The 14957-nt window shown below is 44.0% G+C and overlaps 1 long non-coding RNA gene across 5 annotated transcripts in view; it reads left to right on the plus strand.

Moving 5' to 3' along the window:
• The window catches only part of LOC116069856, a 35726-nt gene that overhangs the window by 14768 nt on the left and 6001 nt on the right, over positions 1–14957 (plus strand). For 2 of the 5 annotated variants that reach the window (XR_004110168.1, XR_004110164.1), the window contains 3 exons: positions 5660–5803; positions 7488–7582; positions 9693–9948. This is a non-coding gene — a long non-coding RNA (uncharacterized LOC116069856). Of the gene's footprint in view, positions 1–5659; positions 5804–7487; positions 7583–9692; positions 9949–14011; positions 14123–14957 lie in introns of those variants that run through there. The other 3 variants (XR_004110167.1, XR_004110165.1, XR_004110166.1) reach the window with 3 other exon arrangements.

The following is a 14957-nucleotide window of genomic DNA, read 5'->3' on the forward strand; positions in this document are numbered from 1 at the left end:
TTCTTCTTCTTCTTCTTCTTCTTCTTCTTCTTCTTCTTCTTCTTCTTCTTCTTCTTCTTTGGTATTTTGACGCAGGGTTTCTCTGTGTATCCCTGGTTGTCCTGGAACTCACGCTGTAGACCAGGCTGGCCTCAAATTCAGAAATCCTCCTGTCTCTGCCTCCCAAGTAATGGAATTAAAAGCGTACACCACCACTGCCTGGCGTTCTCATGACTTCTTCTGGCCAATGTTTGTAGCTACAGCCATGAGTGGGCATCAAATTCAAAGGAGTAATCTACAACTGGCATTAAAAACCTGATGTATGTAGGTCACTAGGAGAGACCACTGGTCCTCAAGCACATTCTCAAAGGACTTCTTTGTGCCCACTCCTTCCTTCCCTCTGTAGCTTACATTAAGAGGAAGTATCAAAGGGAACAGAAATGCTCTGTAGGAAGAGCAAAAGGCAACTCTCAAAGCAAAAGAGGATGATGCTGGAGACAGCCATTTTAGACTAGCTCCCCTTTATCATTAAGTATGTATTGTATACTGGCTCCCCTTTATTCCAAGTAGGTATGGCTTTGACTCACCAGTGTGAGTCAAAGGGTGAACTCCAAATCCCAAAAGCCCAAAGGAAAGACATCGGTTCTGACTCCTTCACTTTTCCACAAGCTCTTCCCCACTTGATGACAGGGGAGCTTCCAGCTACCCCAGATCACAACCAGAGGTGCCTGAGAAGGGAGCAACACAGACAGAAACAGCTCTAATTATCCAGATGTGGCTTGAAAAGGTGCCAGTGTTGACTGGCCACTAAGCCCTGGGAAGACAGAGAGCATCACAAGAGTTATTTAGATTAAGCAAAGCCCCCTCTTCAATCAACCCTTTAAGATAATTAGAAAGCAAAAGGACAGTTCATTAATGGTCTCATCAACACAGCCTGGGCCTCACCCACTGCCTTTGCTTTTATTTGCTTTTTCCAGGCAAAGGAAATACAGAATTTTCACAATTTTGCACTGTGACTCACAGATTTAAAAAAAATTTTTTTTACATTGAAGGCATGCATAGACACATACTGGTGCACACACACACATGCACACACATGTGCAAACATAGCTGTGTACAGACCTGAAACAAATGTTATGTAGTCATACTGGCCATTCTATATATACTCTATTCTAATCCTTTCTTTTCCAGATAATCCTATGTTGTTCTCAATGCCCTCCATGGACTATTCCCTTCAATTTGATATCCACTTATGGAATGTAGCTGCCACTGGCCACAATTCATTTTGGTATTTCTGTGGGAACATTCCCAGGTAGACACTATCCTTTTGGCTTTACTCTTTGCCTAGAACTGGAGCCCAAGATACATTGGGACTGAGCTATTGTTGTTCTGGGTCATTGTGTTGTCATTAAAAGTAAGCCCATGAGAGACTTGGGGATCACAAAATGATGAGGGTACACAAATGATGCCTGTAAGCTGATCAGAAAAGCAAGTTGTTTTTCAAAGGGTTGGGCTGGAGAGATGGCTCAGCAATTAAGAATACTGACTGCTCTCCCAAGGGTCCTGAGTTCAAATCCCAGTAACCACATGGTGGCTCGCAATCATGGGTAATGAGATCTGATGCCCTCTTCTGGGGTGTCTGAAGACAGTTACAGTGTACATACATATAATAAACAAACAAACAAACAAACAAACAAATCTTTAAAAAAAGAAAAGAAAAAAGAAACAGCAAAGTGGAAAAGCCCTGATGTGCTATAGCGGAGGAGCCACGAAATGCTGCAAAACCCGAATCCTCTAGGGTTCCTAGCGTCATACCAACTTGGAAACTCCCATGCACTTCTGACCTGAATTCTCTGTTGTAGGAGGGGTCTAGAGGCATGTATTGTTGTCTTAGTTAGGGTTTCTATTGCTGTGAAGAGACAGCATGACCTCTTATAAAGAAAACAGTTCACTGGGGCTGGCTTACAGTTTCAGAGGTTTAGTCCATTGTCATTATGATGGAAAGAAAGTATGGCAGTGTCCAGGCAGACATGGTGCTGGAGAAGGAGCTGAATGTTCTACATCTTGATCCCTAGGCAACAGAAGGAGACTGGATGCCTCACTGGGCAGAGCTTGAGCATAGGAGATCTCAAAGCTTGCCCCCAGAGTGGCACACTTCCTCCAACAAGGCCACAGCCCCTAATAGTGCCATTCCCTATGGGCCAAGCATTCAAACACATGGGTCTATGGGGGGGGCAGACCTATTCAAACCACCATAACTGCCTTTACCTGATAAATGTCACTATCAGCGTTCTCTCATTGCAACAAGGAAAACTGTCCTCAGACGTTACCAAATGTCTCCGATAAGACAAAACTGTTGCCAGTTACTTGTTGATCAAAAGCAAGGCTAGGTAGAATTATAACTAGAAAATTAAAATTGTCAGTATATGGTATTTTGCTTTAGATTTTTAAATTATCATAACTAAGCTTTAATATATACATCTATATATTATTTAATATATATAAGACAAAGGTCTCCTTGATAAGGATACTGTGTTTCCTAAAGTCAGCAGAAAATAACATGCCATGTCTCTAATGGAAGCTAGAGTTGGTGGCTCAGGTGGCTGGTGGATGTGTGCTGGAAGGCTCTGGAAGCATGTTCTATGCGTGTGTTACAGAGGCATTGGAGTATTGTCACATTCTCTTCCCCAGAGCTTCCACAGAGTCTGACTAATTCATGTTCAGCAGCAAGGCTACATGCCCACAGTACCAGGACTGGTAGATGAGGGCACTGTTTGCCCATCCATTCAGAGAGTGTGGGTACAGTCAGATGCATCATTCAGAGAGTCTGGATACAGTCAGATGCATCTTGGTTGTAATTTTCCTTCCTGACTGTCTTTTGATGATCTCTGTAGATTCATGTTTCTATCCACCTGGTTAGGGAGAGTCCATGCCCAGCCTAGGAATGAGATGAGAACATAAGGAGACTATATGATGTTTCCCATTCCTTGATCCTACATTTGGTTCAGAGATGACCATGAGCCCTTCTGAGCTGTGTGCAGAAAGATCCTGGTACAGAAGAAGCATAAGTGTGGGGATGGGTCATGAAAGCCACGGCCACTGGGAGCCAGTATGAAGGTAAACAGATGTCTGAAGGGAGAACACAAAGAGGAAGGAAAGGGCCCACCCGCTGACATCACCTGTGATGGCTTCAGTAGGAAGCTGTTGCCACCCAGGACTCCTCAATGGTGAGTCACTCAATAAATCCCCATTTTTGCTAACGGTGTTTCCCACAGGACTTTGTCCCTCCTTCACAAATAAGTCCCAGTGTGACTAATTGAAGAAAAAAATGGCTTTTTGTCTTTTTTCCCCAAGCCAGATCACATCCAACTTTATTAAGGATGCTACTCAGGAACAAGTATGGTCTTCCAGGCAGGACGTGAGTAGATAGATGGTCACTATCAGCACAAAGATTTTTCAAAGTCCCTTCTTGGATAGACAACTTAAATCAGAAAGCCACTGTATGGTGCAGTGGGGTCTTCATACCGTGTTCTAACAGGGAGAGCAGAGAGTGAGAGCTGACATCTTACCCCACTTAACACATTCATCAGCTTACCCTGATTATCAGAAAATCATCTAGCAGACTTATCCATTTGAAGAGCCACCAGCTATGGAAGGATGAAGTCTCACATCTGAAAGGCATTACTGCAAAGACCAGATTTTCTGACACATTGTCAAAAACAGTTTCAAGCATCTGAGTGTGTCTCCAGTTTGGAGGAGTTGAGTCTATTTAAGGGCATGTTACAGTAGGCTACACGGCCTGCTGGGAAATGTGGCAACATACTCACTACAAAATATCAAAGAAGAAGAGAAAGAAGAGAGTGAACGAGAAGAGGGAGGGTGGGAGAGTGCAGGAGGATAATAATAAGAATACCCAATTAAGCAAGCCAACAGATAGGAACCCAGAAATCCTGCCTGCCTATGACCACCCTGTCCCTGCAAAATATACCGGATGGGTGACTCATTCACAAAAGCCCTGTGTCCCTGCAAAGGGCCTTTAATAGCAGCACCTGTAGGGGACTCAGAAGCTCATCAGCCTGTCTGAGTCTGGGTGATTAGTTACCTAGACCACTGTCAAAAGCCTCCCAGAGACCAAGTGCCCTCCTTTCTCTCCAGACTACTTGACCCACGTGAAAAGTGGCCAGCTGCTCAGTGACTCATGCTGTTGAGCTTGTTTGCAAAGGTTTTCCTGCCATATTCCTGCCACCATGACAAAATGGAAATCACAGAGTTTGGTGGGATCAGTGCTGGGGTGAGAGTAGGAGAGTCTTTCCTGAGCAGAACAGGCCTTTCCTTCTTGATTCCCACATGATATTTGCCCAAGTCCTACCTGGAAAGATATCACTTACATCCTTAATAAAGTTGGGTGTGGTTTGGCTTGGGGAGGGAGACAAATAATATGGGGAGCCATTCTTTCCTTCAGACAGTGTGCAGATAGTGAATGTGTGGTTAGGGGCCATTCTAGTAACTACTTTCTGTTCCCTGGGGTTTGGTGTTCTTTGTGTCCTTAGTCCTGGTTCCCAGCAGGACTGTGTAGTCTTTTTAGGTTGATATTGGTTTCACGACTTGTGCTCAAGTCACAAAAAAATTACATAGCATATAGCATATACATAGCATATAGCAGTGGGGCCTGAAGGTGGGCTCTTGGGTAAGTGGACTGAGAAAAATGACAGGGACAGGGACAGGGACTGGCTACACTAGCAATAATGAAGTGCCATGTGTCTTTGTCTTATTCACACTTGGACTGGAGAGCTGATTCTGTGATCCTAAGCAGGAGACCTTGCCTCTTAAAACCTCCATCTCCTTAACAAGAGGGTGTGATTACCTTCTTGTCACCAGGGTAGTCCCTGGGATATAGATACATGGTAGGTTTCACCATCGGCATTATTGTTGCTGTTATAATCACAGAGAAAAGGTGTGAGTCCCCTCATTGAGAATCCCCTCAGAGCAAACTACAGAAGCATCATCTCTCCCCATCTTCCTTCTTCCCTCCCTCTTCCTTCCTCCCTCTCTTCCTTCCTTTCTTTTTTGTTGATTTTGTTACTGTTGTTTGCTTTGTTTTTATTTTTGGGGGGGAGGGTGGGTGGTCTTTTTTGACATAGGTCTGCTTGTCCTGGAACTCACTAAGTAGACCAGGCTGATCCTAACTCACAGATATCCACCTGCCTCTGCCTCCTGCATGCTAGGATTAAAGGTGGATGCTCAGCCTACAAGTTTCTTTCATATGAACTTCCAAGATCCTAGAGACGGCATCTGTTCATTTGTTATCCATTCATGTATTCTTCCATGGTATCTGAAGAATAAACCTGATGTGACAATCCAACATTATTAGCAGGTTAGGGATTACCTGGACAAACAAGCCTCAGAGCCTCTGCTTGCTGATAGCAGACACTTATGGCATTTGAGCAGCCATAAGTGAGTCCCTGAGGGCTGTGGGCTCATCCTCTTTCCCAACTTTATATTGGTCTACAAATGCCAAAATGTCCCTATCTAAGGCTCAACTTCATAAATAATTGGTCAGACCCAAGTTAGATTCAATCAAGAAAGGCTATGTAAAGCAGATTAATGACATTTTGATGAACTTTTCAACTCAATTTGAAAAGCCATGCTACGTTAACCACAGTTTCCAATTACCCTCCAGGAGAAACTCTGGGGCAATTGAGAACCCCCTCCCCCTGGAGTGCAGAATGGTCTCTCAGAGAGGCCATGAGCTGAACTGTCATCGTATCAAGATCCACATTGTATCCATGGTCAAGGGCAAAAGCAAATGACCCAACCGAAGAGAGTAAGTTCTTTTTTCAGGGCAATATTCCAGTTGTGAAGTCTTCAGACAGAAGCACAACATGATTTACACATAAAAGTAATTTAATATGGCCAAATCAGGAAAAGGGAAAGAGGTTCCTCCTTCTATGAGACATGATTCGGTTTCTACTCCTTAGAGGTCTCTATGGGTGAATCAGTTGTACTTAGACACTCTCAGCTGATGGGGCGCACTCACCATTGGAACAATAGCTGTCCCCTCCCCTTACAGCCCTCTTATGATGGGACATTGCCTATTTTCCAAATGGCCATGAAGCCAGTAAGTAAAGTGGGATCTGATTTGATACATATCTTTAAGTGATCTGTTTAAGTGCCAGTTAGTAAACTAGGTTTCTGGAATAACAACAAAAGAAGAGGAACCAGGTGTATTTTTCTTTGTAGTTTGGCGCTGGGTGAAATGGCCGAGTACTTCACTGTATGTGGAGAATAATGTCTGATCACTCTTGAGCATGGCCGCCATTTTCCAGCTCAGTGGCAGAGCAGAGGGAGATGTAAGGCAGCTTTGGAATGACAGAGTCAATGCCAGTGATGTTCTGGTTGAGGCTTCTACAAAATCACAGCTCATGCCTGAAACGAGGTTCTGGAAGCAGACAGGACCACAGGAGGGATACACTGTGGTTTTGCCAAGGACTCTCTCTCTCTCTCTCTCTCTCTCTCTCTCTCTCTATCTATCTATCTATATCTATATCTATCTATCTATATCTATATATCTATATCTATATCTATATCTATCTATCTATCTATCTATATAGATAGATAGATATAGATATATCGTATGTAGGCTTTCAAAGGCCACTTTAGTGTCCACAGTGAAGTTGCAAGGAAGGTACACATGTTTCCTATATGATCCCTGTCCCCAAGCATGGGAGACATGTTTCTCCTATTATTGACACCATGTCTCCATACACACAGAGCCTCACCATCAAGTCCACAGAGCCTCACAATCAAGTCCACCCACTTGAGTGGTCCCTCTGTCACAGTCGGTGTTTAGGCATTGACACATCATGGTCACATTCCACCTTCAGGCTGATTCTTTGTGCTGTGTGTTCCATGGGTTTCATCAATCACTGAGAGATGTACAGCCTTTCAGTATCACACAGGCAAGTTCCACTGCCTCCATATGCCCCGTGTTCTGCCTGTTGTACTCCCATTACCAAGCCATTGGAACCTGGAGAGTTTCAGCTCCTTGGTGGCCTTGCATTTTCAGGAATATTACAAAGTTGGAATTGTATAGCATTTCATACTGAGCCTCTCCTTTCATTAGTAACATGCCTTAACGTTTCCAGAATTGACTTCCTGGCCTGAGAATCATTTTTTTTAGTGTAAGATGATTTTTTTTCTTGATGTTAAGAATCTTTTGTAGTGCTGGGCAGAGGTGGCACACACCTTTAATCCCAGCACTTGGGAGGCAGAGACAGGTAGATTTCTAAGTTTGAAGCCAGCCTGGTCTACAGAGTGAGTTCCAGGACAGCCAGAGCTATACAGAGAAACCCTGTCTCAAAAAAACAAAAACAAAAACAAAAACAAAACAAAACAAAAAGAATCTTTTGTAGTATGTTTCCCTTCCCAGAAATTGGTTTCATTGCCATTTGGCCAGCAATACCTTCCCAAAATGTATCTAACTTCTGTCTCTGGTGTTTTTCATCAAGAAACTCTTCTCTCAGCCTGAGCATCTCTCTCCACTCTGTGCCTCTTAAAGCAGAAGGTAAAATGCAGGTGTTCACCAGTCCAGGTCAGAACCCAGGTGAGTGGAGCAGGCTGGTCATAATGACAAGGTCATACCCTGACTTGAAGTACCCAAGTCTAAGGTATTCTGATACTGCAAGTTTGCTGGAAGTCATTCTTATCAAAACTTGGTCTAACCTGATCTTAGTTGGCAGCAACTAAGTTCTTAAAAACCTTTATTCATCTCATTTAGTGTGAACACTCATGATCTTTACAAGTGTGATTGGTGACAGCCAACATACAACTAGAGGTGTGAGGGAGATGACTCAATAGATGTATGCTCTTCTGATCATTCATGATATTCAAAATGTGAACTCAGCGTTTCTTCACAAGCTTTTTACTGCCTCTTCCTTGATGATCTCTAAGCATTGAGGGGTGTAGTATGGTGTAGATGTCCTATGAAAGGCTGAAACACCCCAAGATTGCTTACTCTCTGTATTCTAGACAGTTGTGAGTCTCATCATTGAGAGTTGCACTAATCAGTTGATAGAAAAGTAAGTAATTTAGAGGGCTTTTTAGCAAATAACAGTAGCAAGTTTCCCCCTAGAGCCTATGACTAACCAGCCACAGGTTCTTGGCTCAGTTAACAGCACTAAAGATTAAGTTCTATCTTATGGTGCTTGCCTTGGATAGAGTCAGAAAGTGGTTGGTTACTCCTGTGTGTTCATGCCACTACTGCACAAATAGGCATATCTTGCCAGGTCTTTTGTTTTTGTAGTTCATGAGGTTTGCAGCTGGTTGAAACTATTGATGACTTTTCTCTCCCAGAAATTTGCATAGCACTTTCTGGTACTAAGAATGCTAGCCAACAGTTATGAAGCTTGCAGCTCAGTCCCAGTTTGATTTATCCATATTCTATGATTCTTTACCTTCAGCAGCAGGGCCTTACTTTTAAGTCCGAGTTGGTAATCAAGAACAATGGTAACAACCTGCATTTTTTTATGGGTTGATAAGCAGAAGAGAGGCAGCCCATACCTGGCAATGGACTTTTTGTTGTTAGCCTATGGCATCTGGGAGAGAAAGGCATTATCCCCATAGGTTGTAGAAGACAGCTGCAAAGCAGTGTTTGCTAGACAAGGCAGGCCTGTTGTACAGCATGAACTCACAGCAGCTGTGGTTGTAACCACAAGAAACATTCCATCATGAATGGGGGAGTCCCATAGGTTCCACTCATAACCAAGAAGCTCAATTCCCGGGAAAAGGAGTGTCAGTTTTCTTCAGGGACCCAACACCTGCCAGATTGTCCTTGTCCTAATGGATGGCCCTAGACCTAAGCACTTAATGGCACAGCACTAAGTAGGCATAGTGGCCAAAGTTAAAATATAATAAATGAAATTTGGGGCTGAAGAAATGGCTCAGTGGTTAAGAGCACTTGTTGCTCTTCCAGGGTGCCCTAGGTTCAATTCATGGTAACTCACAAATCTAGTTCCAGGTGCCTTCTTTATCTCCCTCTGGGACACCAGGCATACATGTGGTGCACATACATACATGCAAGCAAAACAGCCATACTCATAAATTAATCTTTTAAGAATTCTTTAAAGCTAGAAGGCACTTCTGACCCCTACTGGAGGTGGGCTGGATCATATCCAGATGCAATCAGTATTGAAGCCCTAGTTTCTAGTGTGCCTGTGCTTGGAGACAATGCCTTTCAAAAGGTGAATGAGCTGTGTGGTGATTTGAGTAGGTATGGCCCCGTAGTGTTTGAAAGCTTGGCTCCTAGGGAGTGGCAATGTTGGGAGGTATGACCCTGTGGGAGTAAATGTGGCCTTTTTGGAGGAAGTGTGTCACTGTGGAGGTGGGCTTTGAGGTCTCCTATGCTCAAGCACTGCCCAGCATGGCACACAGTCTCCTGCTTCCCGAGGATAGGATGCAGAACTCTCCTTCTCGTGCACCATGCCTGTCTGCACTCTGCCATGTTTCTAACCATGACAATAACTGACTCAACCTCTAAACCTGTAAGCCAGCCCCAGTTAAATATAGTCATCCTCTATAAGAGCTGTCATGGTCATGATGTCTCTTCACAGCAATAAAACCCTCATGGAGACAAGGTGGGATGAAGTCATAAGGCTAGAATCTTGACCTGACCCAGCACCAAAATGCATGTTCTCCCTCTCTTTCTTCCTTGACAGAAACATCATATGAATACACAGTGAAGAATTAGTCATGCACAAACCAGGAGGAGGCCTCACAGGAAGCTCCCTGGTAGCTCTGACCTTGGATTTGCAGCCTCTTTGAATGTTGAAAACCAAAACCCTCTGGTCCTCTGCTATGGCAACTTTATCCTTTCCTACCCCAACTCAGGATTCCACATGTACAACAAATACTCCCACATTATCTGAGCCCATTGGTGATGCACAGGAAGTCCAGCCAATGCCTGGAGTACCTGTAAGTACCACCCATCAATACACTCACAGGCAGTTACTTCTCTTTATCAAGGTGTTATAGTCCTTATATATTTTATAGAGATTTTGATGAGCCTGGACATATTTTGCTTGATTCAACATTCTGGTTAGAAACCTCTGAGTCATCAGCCCTCGGAGGGAGATGCTGCCTGCCTGGCTAACATGGATGGAACAACTTAAATTTAAGACTGTAGGCAAATTCACTGTCTCTTGGGCCAATTTTTTGTTTGCCCTTCTCAGAACTCAGGGTATACCCAGGGAAACTGCAGATGTCTCCAGTCCAGGATGCCTTGGACACCCTGCATGGCATGAAGCAGAGTGCTGGAAGTCAGCCTCACAGCCTCGGGTTCTAACCTCAGCCATTCCACTCAAGGTTTCAGTTCCTGAGCTGTAAATGGAATCATATGCAGAATTCTTCATGGCACTTGGATGACAAATGAGTGTCCTGACGCTCAATATGGAAACAGTCCAGAGAACGCCAGCTCTTACTGGACTACACAGTCCACCACTTGTTAAGCGATGTGATTTACTTCAGTTGATAAAGTAAATGTCTCCGTGTATTTAACAGAAGGGGAACTGTGGGATTCAGCTACATATACCTTCATATGGCTGAGCCTACAAAGAAAGACACTATGAAGTTCTAGTCCACTTTGGGAGGGTTTTTTTGTTTGTTTGTTTTAATGTAAGCTTATTGTGTCAAGGCAAGAACTGGCCAGATGTCCTGGTGCATGTCAGGGAAAGGGATAGATTCTTCTGACAGGATCCCTACTTCTTCCCAGAGCTGAATTTCTGCTTCTCCAAAAGCAGATTTCCCTTCTTAAGGGGGCTTCCAAGTTTCTTAGTGACTGGACAAGAGCTGAATTTTCTTCCCACTCTCCTCATCTGTAAAACAGATCATAAATCATAGTGGCTACTCCAAAAATCATCCGTGAGAGTTAAATGAGCTGATCCACATAAAAGGCTAAGAATGAAGGACAAAGTCCCAGCACATTTGAAAGACCAGATTGCCAGCCATCCTTGTGTGGTGTCCCGCGAACCGGGGAGATGGCACAAGGACACAGCTTTCCTAAGGGACTTTAGAGTCAGAGTTTGTGAGGATCTTGCTGTTGGGAGTCATCTCAAAAACTGGCCATTTTCATTTTTAGGCACCTCCCCTCCCTTACCCTCTACTAACCTTACAATACCCTGAAATGTGCCCCGTGATTGTTGAAGGATAAACGCTTTTATCATGAAAAGTTTGGATGGAGAAAGCTCGGACTCTGCTTTCTCCATGCCGCTTTCCTGGGCCCCGGGATTCTGTCCACACTTCCACAAAAGGGGAGATTATCCGTCTCTGTGAAGGGTTTTAAATCCTACAAGCCGGCCATGCAAGTGACCAGTATCAGATTATGATAACAAGATCATGTTCAGTTATAAAAACAAGTGTCGAAATTTTTCTCATGTCACTTTTTCCTGGGGTCCCCTCTGAGAGGAGCTCAGCTCATTTGAAGGCTGCACTTTGAACTGAATTCATGGGGAATATCTGCATAAGAAGATTTGAGGTGGAAGAATGGCTGTCATTGCGTCTACCCATTAATATGCCTTCCTAACTCGCCACATTGTAAGCCTATTGGCAGCTCACAAAGGACTCAAATTCAAGGATAGTTACCCTAGGGCCATTGTCCAGGCTTCAATTCCCGGAATATGTTCACTCAAGGAATACAGTTGTTACAATTAGATATTTTTCATGAAACATTATAAAGAACTAATGACAACCAGAAACACAATACTGCAGCCACCACCCAAACCACTCAGAATTCCATGAGCTGGTACTCCCTGTTCTCCTTCTCCCAACCCATTATCTCTTCCACACCTTTCTAGATGCAGCTACTTGGTGATGGGCGGAGAACTCGGGTACACAGGCACATTTATCTTGCTCTCTAAGATTTAAATAAAAAGTGAAATAAGCAGGGCTTGGCAGAAGAAGGGAAGCCCACAACAGCATAAGTAGTGGTTAATTTAATCCCGCTTATGAAAAAAATGTCACTTTGTCACCTCCAATGGGGACAGGAAGGCAGTACTTTACAGTATTTGAGGGGAGAACACTTACCTCTTTTCAGAGATGGAGGTTAAAGCATTTCTGCAAATCTAGGAGAGTTGAAATCAGACAGAAAGTGATACTGATGGTGTCGATGTTTAGGTAACTGGGAACAAGGTCAGAGATCCTATTCCAGTGACAGTCCCCTGCTCCAGGAGGGAATTTACTGCAGGAGAGTGTTTGGAAGACAGATTGTTCAGCTGGTCTGCGGGGGCCACAGAAACTTTCTCAGAAACTAGGGGCTGCAAATGGCCTTTCCAGTGGGGTGTTTGTGAGTTGCATGTCCAGGGACGCCTGGGACTGGGGACATTGTTCAGCATTGTTAGGCTCTGGCTCTGCTGGCCATTGTCACAGGGGCCCATCAAGCCCCTGGCCTGAGCACCCGTTGTATTTTTCTCACTCTATGGCCCTCAGAAAAGACATCAAAGACCAGAGAGATGTGCTTTTCGCTTTGTTTGGTGTCTGATTCTCAACACGTGGTTTCCAGGGCCAAACTTCGGCCCTTTTAAACTATTCTGTTCAGCTTAGGCCTGGGCTATATTTGAGCATTAGGGAAACTATAGTAACCGGTAATCTGCCGGCTACTGAAAAGAAACTATGTATCTTGTCACACAAGAGCTGTCTACGATCACCGCGAGCCTTTAGGGGCTTGCAGCTTTCTTCCCTGGGGCAAAGGCTGTATCACTGAAAAGGCGTCAAACCCTTTGCCTTTCTGCCACTGAAGACCCGTGTTCTTGTTCATTTATATTTAACAAACACACCATTGTCCCTTCCAACATATCAGCATTTGATTATCTATTACAAATGTTTTCATCAAGTCACAAATGAGACCCTATAACAAAAGAGAAAAAAAAATCTTTGGTGCAGCCTGGAGTTTGAGCAGAGTCTTGGATTTTCTTGGTCCGATGCTTGGGCTCTTTGAGACACCAAGCAGGGCCTAGTGCATGCAACTCCACAGGAGGGAAATGTACTGGGGTCCTCAATGCGGCGGGACCTGACTCTAGCATGCAAACATGTAAATCCTACCTCTAGCTTTTACTGCTGTGCAAACCTGAACAAGTCTCTTGAGGTCTCTGAACTTCTTGTTAAAGTGGGGATAATAACAGGCCCTACATGGAAGGCCTGTTGGGAGGATTAGCTGAGCTAATCCCTATGACAGCACAGGGCTTGGCACACAGCAAGGGCTCACAAGGGGCTGGCTACAAGTGTTATTTCATAGATATATTAATGAGCATGGTGGGCTAGGTAGAGCCATGGTAGGAGAATCTGAGATCCAACGGGATACATAATTGCAGTGACTATTACTATCTTTACCAATGAACCACCTCATTAGTGGGATACATGTTCATTACAAGGCAAAACTACAAGGCACAGTCAGTGAAGATCTATAGACTCTTGTTTTCCAGAGCAGGAGTCTGCAGTAAGGAGAAAGAGGCAGGTAGCATGCTCTCTCTCAAGGAGGGTGGAGTCTCAGGGCCATGCACAGTAGCTTGCATTAGCTAGGTATCTGGCAGCCTTAAATCCACACTGCTTCTGACATTGGCATGGTTGGAGTTTTTCCTGGGTTTTTTTAGTGCAACAACTGAGATGTGGGCCTCAAGACAACTTGAGCTCCCTGCAGATGCTCTGTGGCATGAAGTCCCTTTCTACTATTCCGTGCATCATGGACAAGCAGGGCTGGAAAAGATGGCTCTGGTGTTAAGAGCACCTCATGTTCTTGTAGAGGACTAAGTGGCTGCTTACAACCAGTTTCTGTAACTCCAGTTCCAGGGTATCTGACACTTTTTTTTTCTTCTGTGGGTATCAGGCATGTATATGGTACACACACATCCATGCAGACAAAACACTCTTACACGTAAAAGAAATACATCTTAATCTTAAATATATATATAATTAACTTAAAAAGCAAAAGATCTGGTCCAAGCCTCCCTCTTTTCGTCCTTTAAAAAGACTCACTTTTTATGATCAGTAGGTAAAGATGCTTGCTGCTAAACTTGAAGACCTGAATTTACTCCTTGGAACACAGAGAAGAGAGAGAGAGAAAACTGAGCCAACAAGTTGTTCTCTGACCTCCACAGGCATGGTGTGTGTGCCAGGTGCCAGAGGAAGCTGGAGAAGGGCACTAGATCCCCTGGAACCAGACGTAAGGATGGTTTTAAGCTGCCATGCAAATGCTAGAAACTGAACCCAAGTCCTCTTCAAGAGCATCAAGTGCTCCTAACCATTGGACCATCTCCCAGCCTCCACAAGATAGATTCTTCATCAGTTGATACCCCAGTGAGAAGAGACGAAGGTTCAGATATGGTGCTTTCTAAACTATTTGTGGGTTTTTGTGTTAAAGATGTTTCTATGGAACAAATGATTACGCTTGTCTTATGGTCTTGCTGTGATGAGCCCAAGCAAGACCTCTCACACTATATCAACCGACTTCATCTTTTTAATCATCATATGGGACAGGCAGAAAAAGTCTCCTCTCCACCTTCTAGGCAGGAAATCAGGCTGTGGGTCTATGCAACCTATGCATGTTATTAAAGCCATGAAGGGACAGAGTCCAGATCAGAAGAACTCTCTGCTTTCTGGAGGCCTGTTGTGTGAACAAACACACGGACGGACATACAAACCCAGCAGGAAAGGCATCAAGCAGCATCGCACTTTGGGACCATTCATTCAGTCTGGTGTGACTCTACTTCAGGCAGCAGGAACATGTCCCCCCTGTGTTTAGGTTGTTTCCGGTTCTCTGCTTGGAAAGATTCATTGTGAGAACTTGATCAATAAACTGACCTGGGCTCTCTTAGCAAACCAAGCCCCTGTGCTCCAGACAAGGAGCAGTGCTGACTATTCTTTTAAAAAAGATTTATTTATGGTTTTCTTGCATGTATGTATGTATGTGTATATATATATATATATATATATAT

Source organism: Mastomys coucha, unplaced genomic scaffold (genome assembly GCF_008632895.1).
Source record: "Mastomys coucha isolate ucsf_1 unplaced genomic scaffold, UCSF_Mcou_1 pScaffold22, whole genome shotgun sequence".
NCBI lineage: Eukaryota > Metazoa > Chordata > Mammalia > Rodentia > Muridae > Mastomys > Mastomys coucha.